This window comes from Scyliorhinus torazame, chromosome 8 (genome assembly GCF_047496885.1).
Source record: "Scyliorhinus torazame isolate Kashiwa2021f chromosome 8, sScyTor2.1, whole genome shotgun sequence".
NCBI lineage: Eukaryota > Metazoa > Chordata > Chondrichthyes > Carcharhiniformes > Scyliorhinidae > Scyliorhinus > Scyliorhinus torazame.
Window position 1 is genome coordinate 249728523 of NC_092714.1, and position 8800 is coordinate 249737322.

At 46.5% G+C, this 8800-nt stretch overlaps 1 long non-coding RNA gene across 1 annotated transcript in view; it reads right to left on the minus strand.

Moving 5' to 3' along the window:
- Positions 1 to 8281, minus strand: part of LOC140428521 (uncharacterized) — a 126279-nt gene extending 117998 nt beyond the window's left edge. The window contains exon 1 of the long non-coding RNA XR_011948807.1: positions 8183 to 8281. This is a non-coding gene — a long non-coding RNA (uncharacterized lncRNA). The remainder of the gene's footprint in view (positions 1 to 8182) is intronic.
- Positions 8282 to 8800: the final 519 nt, after the last annotated feature.

The window sequence follows — 8800 nt, forward strand, 5'->3', positions numbered from 1 at the left end:
GGATATTCTCTCCTCCATTTTGCTTCGTTCCCTCACCCCCTCTGCCAAGTCACATACTCCAAACCACCGGGCTCCTGCCTGACTCGCCATTGTAGAGGGTGCCATCTCCGCTACTCCACTACTGGGCCGATATCTGGGGTTTGAATATCTGTGTGTGTCTCTCTCCAGCTGGCACTGAAACTTCAGAGGCCAGGGGATGTCGCACTGGGACACTTCCACTGAAGAGAGCACTGATTCAAGCCTGCCGTTTATTCCTAACCGACAGCCTGAGACTTATATCACACAGATCTCCAGACCCCTACCAATACCCAGGTGATTCTCTCTCTTGCCGGTGGTGCAACACCCACCCGGTTCCTACTCCACTAGAGTAGCTTTCCCAAGAGAGAGAATAGGACACTGCTGTTTATTTCCTAACCAGCAGTCTGTCCTGAGTGAATCGCTCAAGATGACCTTCGATTCTTGAACCCGGAATTAAGGTGAGGAGTATTTTAACAATGACTTGGTCAGAGATCGCTGGTGAAAGATTGAAGAATTTAAACAACTCCAATTATCATCAAATCAAGGTTTATTGCAAAACCCAGGTCAAAATCATCAACAGAAGAAATACAATAAAATCTTATGCTCTAATACAAACTAAGTCTATTCAAAAGTACTAAAACGGACACAACGAAAATTCTTATGATTACACAGATTTTAGCAATAGCACAAGGCACAAAACAAGTTCCCTTCCCCAAAGCCTCAACCACTATTAAAGTCAAGGGAGTTTCGCAAGCTGCTGCAGGGTACTTACGGTCACAGGCTGCAGAGGTCAAGTCAGGGGTGCAGAGGTCGAGCCAAGAACGAAGAGACCCCCAATCGAAAACACAGCCCCTTTTATATTGTTTTACCTGGCTTTGTTCTGTGATCGGCCAGCCCCTTTTGCATTGAAAAAGGTAAGATTTAAAGTTCCCGCTGGTCCCGCCCCCTTTGAGCCGGTCAGAGCTGTATGTTTCCGGGTATTCCTCGCAGGTCCGCCCCTTCCAGCTAGGCAGACCTGCGCGATTTGAATTTGGCGCTAGCTCCGCCCCCTCCTTCCAGTGAGTTTCTGCCGGCAGCTTCTGTCAAGATTGGAGTACCTCCCCCAGGTCCGCCTCCAACTTGGTTTTTTCTACCGCTCCGCGATTTTAATTTGGCGCTGGCTCCGCCCCCTCCTTCCAGTGAGTTTCTGCCGGCAGCTTCTGTCAAGATTGGAGTACCTCCCCCAGGTCCGCCTCCAACTTGGTTTTTTCTACCGCTTATCTTCATGGGGTTTTTCCAGCGCAATATGCTGAACCCAGACAGTCTGTTTTCTAGGATAACGAGGTTAGGCTCTCTTGTGGAGAATTTCAGTGTCTTCCAGCTGCTCCGGAGATGGCTGCTATTCTCACCTCGCTATGTTGATGGGGTGTTAATTGGATTCTGCTCTGGTGGAGGCCAGGTCATTTACATTTGCATGGGGCTATGACCATCCCATTGTCCTGCTTGCATGCAAGCCTCCTGTGTATTCCCGTGCCCCTTTGTCTGTGTTTTGATGTTATCTTGTTGTCTGGCTCCTTCTTCCTTGTAGCTCCTAGGGGGGTGTTTGTAAATATTTATGTACTTATGTCCCTACTCAGCTCAGCGGACCAAGCCTGCTGGGAAAACTGGTTCTGTTCTCTTGGCTGAAAAGTCAGTTTACAGTCTCTGAGTTTTTATGCTTGGGCAGTTCCAAAAGGGCCGAATTGCCCGAAAACCTTACAGATGTATATAAAAATGCTTTCAAAAATCTGTCGTTCAGATATAACTTTACACTATGTCAAAACAAATTCCATTTTACTACAGGGAAATAAAAGGGTTAATTCCTTTATAGTGGAAACTGCAAGAACTTGAAACCTCTTTATCTTATATAAATAAACATTGTGAAATTGACAGTATGGATTCTAGAGCCAGAGCTGTCAATAAAGCAAGCTTTCCCTGGGGCTCAGGTATTTGAATGGACTAATGGATTCCTGGGCTCTCAGCCAAGCCTTATAATGTATTCTTGGCAGAGAGTCCAGACATTCACTAGAGAACATGTTCATCCACTGCCTGACCAGGTTGCACCTCTTGAGTATCTGAAAGGAGAAAGCCAGAAGGGTAAAGTTTTGGTTTTGGATAGGAAATGGGGTATGGCACCGAAAGGAAGAACTGTATGCGTTCCATCCTTTTAAATCAGAAGGCAATGTGGGATGAGGGGTGAGGTGTGATGTGGGAACATCAGCAAAAGCCATCCCATTGATGCATTTTTCCATTTCCTCCATGAGAGTTCGGGTAGGCACCTGCGCCTGCCCCCCAACCAGTTAACCCTAGCTGACTCCATTTATGCACCATCCTGTCACACAAGAGAGAAGTAAACGTGTTAGTGAATGGCATGGAATCTGCTTGGGTGATGTGGCTGGCATGGGGTAGTATAGCTGACCTTGTGCGCAATCTGTGAGATGTGGATGTGATATCTACAACAATGCTAGGTGTGTGAGCGTGCCATAGAGCCCAGGAATGCCAGTAATGAGTCCTGACAGAGATTGTTGGTAGTTGAGTAATGCGGGGTGTATGGTGAAATGTCCAGCACCTGAGGCTACTGATACAGTTGATATGGTATTTAAAGATGCATTCACTTGCCTTGACCACTCATTGAACATCTTGTGGCAGTGGCATCTATGGCTATCTGAGCATGTGTCTGGTGGGGTCCTGGTCTCCTACAGAAATAGGGCATCTCTCCTTTCACCTCCTCCACCAGTGTACCATCCAAACACATTGGAGGCCACAATCTCCGATATTGTGCTGCTCTTCAATGTTTCACAAGACAGATTCACTTCCAGCATCTGTTCCAGTCACCTCCCATTTAAGTGATTCAGGTTAGCTTGAGGCTAACCACTCACACAATTGGCATCTGGCCAATCAAACGCACATGTTCGCACTGGCTGGACTTTGACATCATTGAAATGAACAGGCAACGCAAAGTTGAGTCCATTCAGGAAGCACAACGATAGTTTTGTACAAATCAATTTTCATCCAACTAACCATTTGCCCATGTTGATGAAAGATTTTCACTGCAGATAAAATGCCAAAACTGGTAATGCTACTCAGTAATTGCGGGAAGTATGAACTATTTACTTAAGAGGGAACTGGATTTATTTCAAAGGGAGCTTTGCCAGCTCCAAATTACCTCGAACCGGGGAATACATTGTCCTAATGTACCTACATTCTAGCAAACACTAATGGTGAATATATGCAGAAAGGACAAAGTTGTCGTTGGATGATGATTTTACGCCCACCTTTTATTTACACTGAATTAAGTACAACGTGATTATGCCACTGGAGACAGTGATATCAGCGAAGAATTTCTTTTAAGCAAGAGCTTTATTTACTTGCGGTCAAAACTACATCTAATGTTGCAACATTTAATTAGGTTTGCATGAAATTTTCAACTAAAACTCATGCTGTATTAACAGGGTAAGAGATCGTGCTGTGCCAGTGGGTCTTACTGCTCCTTAAAAGTGACCATTCTTTATTGAATTTAGAGTTTGAATGGCATTGCGAAATCTAAGAAAGTATTTTTTAGGATTTTGCCCAAGGGCAGGGTTGGTCAACAATAAGAAGCTGAAATGTGAGCTCCTTTCAAATCTGGGTGATTCTGTCGAATTAAGTCAGAACCAATCCTGGTCAAGTTTAGATTGGATCTGCTCTGATTCTGATGTTCCCAATGACAACATGGCATCATGGAGTCAAACCAAGTTTTTATTTGGCAATAGTGCTACAAGAAGCATTTGCCCATTTTAATATTGCTGCCGGCTTTGATCCAGGGCATGGAAACCTAACTCTTGAAAATAGTTACACATAATGTTTGAGAATAGGACTCAGTTAACAGCTACACAAATAGAAGGTATTGATACTAAAGCCAATCATTAATTGGTACTTAACTTTAATCGACAGTGTCAATTGTTGGTGCCAGTGTTGGTAGCACTCTCGTCTCAGAGGATCGTGGGTTCAAGTCCTACTCAAGGATCTGAACACACCAATTCCAAAGGTCAGTCTGGCACAGTACTGGGAGGGTGCTGCACTGTGGGAGGTGTCATCATTAAACCATCATCTGTCTTTCTCATGCAGCCATAAAAGATCAATGTCATTCTTTCTGAGAAGAGTAAGGCGGTTATCCTTTGTATCTTGGCCAATAATTATCCCTCAGTCAATATCGCAAAAAAACCCAGATTATTTGGTCATTTAAAAAATGTTTTTCCCAATTAAGGGGCAATTTAGCGTGGCCAATCCACACATCCTGCTCATCTTTGGGTTGTGGGGGTGACACCCATGCAAACACGGGGAGAATGTGCAAACTCCACATGGACAGTGACTCGGGGACGGGATCGAACCCGGGTCCTCGGCGCCGTGAGGCAGCAGTGCTAACCACTGTGCTGTCCAGATTATTTGGTCATTATCTTTTTTTTAAATATTTTTATTCAAGGCATTTTCAAATTATTTACAAAGCACAGACAAAAGCATCCATAATCCACAAACCATAATCCTAATACAAAACCCCTCATGTTCCAACTCAATCCACTTTTCAATTATACACAAGAAGGAATAACCCACAACACAGTAAAACAACCCCAACGAAGAGCACCCATACCCCACTCCTCACTGGCCAGCTGATGTTTCCATTCCTTAAAAAAGGCAATGAACAACCCCACCTCAAAAAGAACTGCTCCTCTGCTAATTTTATTTGTTCCAAATTAAGGAATTCCGCAAAGTCACTCATCCACCCCGTCATCTTATCCGGCTCTGAATCCCGCCCCCCTAACAATATCTGTCTCCGGGCTATCAGGGAGGCAACGGCCAACATGTCAGCCTCTCTTCCCCACCTGCATTCTCGGATCCTCCGGCATCCACAATATCGCCACAAACAGGCTTGGAGCTACCCTCACACACAGAATCTCTGACATGGTCCCTGCAAAGGACTTCCAGAACACCAGGCCCAAAACATATGGGTGTGGTTAGCAGTCCCCTCAAGCACCACCCACATCTATCCTCTACCCCCGGAAAAAAACGAACCATCCGCGACACTGTCATCTACATTCTGTGCACCACTTTAAACTGAATCATAGCATAGCATTTACAGTGCAGAAGGAGGCCATTCGGACCATCGAATCTGCACCGGCTCTTGGAAAGAGCACCCTACCCAAGGTCAACACTTCCACCCTATCCCCAGAACCCAGTAACCCCACCCAATACTAAGGGCAATTTTGGACACTAAGGGCAATTTATCATGGCCAATCCACCTAACCTGCACATCTTTGGACTGTGGGAGGAAACCGGAGCACCCGGAGGAAACCCACGCACACACGGGGAGGATGTGCAGACTCCGCACAGACAGTGACCCAAGCCGGGAATCGAACCTGGGACCCTGCAGCTGTGAAGCAATTGTGCTATCCACAATGCTACCATGCTGCCCTGAATGAGGCATAGCCTCACGCACAAAGAGGTTGAATTTACCCTTCGCAGGACCTCCCTCCATAACCTCACCTCAAATATCCCCCCAGCTACTCCCCCACTTCCACTTTATATCCTCCACCGAGGACCTCTCCCTTTCTATCAATTCCCCATATATGTCTGAGATTCTACCCTCCTCTATCGCGTCTTCAGACAGATTCTTTTCCTGCAACAATGGGGGTGGTAACCTCGGAAATATGGCCAACTCCTTCCTCACAAAATCTCTGACTTGCAAGTACCAAAACCCATTACCTCTCGACAACTGGAACTCCTCCTCCAACTCTCCCAACTCTGCAAACCTACCCCCACGAACAGGTTCCTAAAACACTCTATCCCCACCCGCTCCCATACCCTGAATATAGAATCCAGCCCTGCCAGGATAAATCTATGATTGTCACAGATCAGCGCCCATAATAACATACCCTCCATTTTAAAATGTTGCCTCCTCTGATCCCACACTCTGAGCAATGAAACCACTACTGGGATCTTGGAGTACTTTGTTGCTGAGAATGGAATAGGTGCCAGTAACAGTGCCCTCAAGCTCGTCCTTCTACACAAGGCCTCTACGCCATCCGCCCCCACACCGACCTCTCCTCCGCTGCTCACTTCCTGACCTTTTCAACATTCGCTGCCCAGTAATACTTCAGCAGGCTCGGCAGCGCCAACCCTCCACTCCACCTATCCCTCTCCAAAATCAACCGCCTGAACCGGAGTACCTTACACGCCTATCTAAACTCTGAAATCATCCGATTCATCCTTTCATTCAAAAGGGGCTATTCAAAGGGGCTGTTTAGCACAGGGCTGAATCGCTGACTTTGAAAGCAGACCAAGGCAGGCCAGCAGCACGGTTCGATTCCCGTAACAGCCTCCCCGAAAAGGTGCCGGAATGTGGTGACTCGGGGCTTTTCACAGTAACTTCATTTGAAGCCTACTTGAGACAATAAGCGATTTTCATTTCATTTTTCATTTCATTTCATTTCAAAGAAAGAATTGGGCACAAAGATTGGGTGATTCTGGAAAATAAACAGAAACTTCGGCAAGACCATCAACTTTACTGTCTGAACCCTCCCAGCCAGCCAAAGTAGAAGAACATCCCACCTCTTTAAATCCTCCTTCACACCCTCCACCAAGTGCACCAAATTCAACTTATGCAATTGGGCCCAACTGTACATCCAAATATCGAAAACTCAACTTGACCAGCGGAAACAGCAACTTGTCTAAGCCCCTGCCCTGCATCCGAGCATTGACCGGGAACACCTCGCTCTTTCCTACATTGAGCTTAAACCTCAAAATGGTCAATATCCCCATAATCCTATCCATACTTTCCACCGGGTCTGTGATGTGCAGCAATAGGTTGTCCATATATAAGGAAGACCACGTGCCCTATCCTTCCCCCTCAATACCCCTCCACCCCCCCCCCCCCCCCCCTTCTCTGCCGAAACCTTAGAGTCATTGCCAAAAGCTCAATTGCAAAAAGAAATGTAGACCATGACCAACCTGTGTGTGTCAAGGTGGGGAGGGTGCTTCGGTTCAGAGGAAGTTGGTCTTGTGCCTCGGGTTAGGGTCATCCTGCATCCTGATAGTTAACGGAGGTAAAATGGAGGCAGAGCTGTGGAGGGGGGAGAGGAGGGGAGGGGAGGAGGGGTGGTGCACTTTCGGGCTATGTTGGTTTTCTTTGTTTGTGACCTGGGCGGGGATGGTGGTCCTGGGGAGGCAAGATGTTTTGTTTTTGTAATGGGAAGGGGTTGGTGGGGAGGGGTGAGTTGCTGACGATGAAGGGATCGTTGTGGAGCAGTTGGCTAGGGCGGGATGGCGGTGGCCATCTTGAGGGGTTCCGGGAGGTGGACAGGACATGGGCCTGGAGGAGTCCATTGAAATGTGGATATGGCTGATCAGGATGGGGGGGGGGGGGGGGGTGGTTTGTAGCCTTCTAACTAGATTGGTCTCTTGGAGACTGAATGAGTTAATCAAGAGGAGAGGTCCCCTGTTTTTGCTCACTTAGAGAGTTTTAAGGCAGATGTGGTGTTCATACAGGGGCTGATCAGTAAGATCAATTTCCCCTGGCTGGATAATCTAGAATCAGGGGTCATAATCACAGAATGTCTTCACTTGGGGGTTGTCCATCCTTGGAATTCTGTGCTTCTCTGATGAGTATATCCAAGTCAGAGATGGGTATGCTTTTGGATACTAAGTGAATCAAGGGATATGGGGTTCAGGCAGGAAAGATATGGTAGATCAACTGAATGGAGGATCAGGCTCGAAGGTCCAAATGGCCTACTCCTGCTCTTTTTTCTTACCCTCCTTACTCTTAATGCAGTAAGTATTTAATTTTTTGCTTTCTAAATGATGATATAATAGGCAGTCAGGCAATTTCCTACTCCATGTAGGCATTTTAAAGAAATAAAAGACTTGTTTTTGTTGAGCACTTCTAAGGTTCCCAGAACACTTGATTTACTTTTGAAGTGAACTGACCAGTTATACGTTTCTTTTGGTTGCATTGGTTGAGGGGGTGAATGTTGGGTGAGACACTGGGAGAAATCTGCGGCCCTTTTCCAAATACAATCATGGGGTCCTTTAGTCGGAATTTCCCAAGCCCCCCCCCCTCCCCCTCCCCCACCCCCATCCTAATGTGGTCTTTCCTGCAGCGGAGGCAACTCACCATTGGCTGCCAGCAGGATGTTCTGGTCCTGTCGAAGTTCACAGCGGGGAATCCGCAGTGGGAACTTCCCAATGGGAAGGACTGGAAAATCCCAGCCTTTATTTTTACACATTTGGCAATCCAGTTGCACATCTCATCTAAAAGATAGCACCTCTATCTATGTAGCACCCACTCATTAATAGAATGGAGTGTTACTCTAGCTAATATTCCATGTCCTAGCACTGGACCTGGAACCCATTCCCATTGTGACTTAGAATCATAGAAAATCCACGTCGTCATGTCTACGTCGGCCAAACAATGAGCCACTCAGTCTAATCCCACTCTCCAGCATTTAGTCCACAGGTTACAACACTTGAGGTGCGTATCCAGACACCTGTTAAATGAGTTTAGGGTTTCTGATTCTGCTACCCTTTCAACTCTTGAACCACACAACCCTCTGGATTAAAAAAATGTTTCCTCATCTCCCCTCTAATCTTTCTAACAATCACATTAAATCTATGCCCCGTAGTCACTGACCTCTATGCTGAAGTAAATAGGCCCTTCCCATCCACTCTATCCAGGCGCCTCACAATTTTGTACATCTCAATCAAATCTCCCCTCAGCCTCCTCTATTGACAG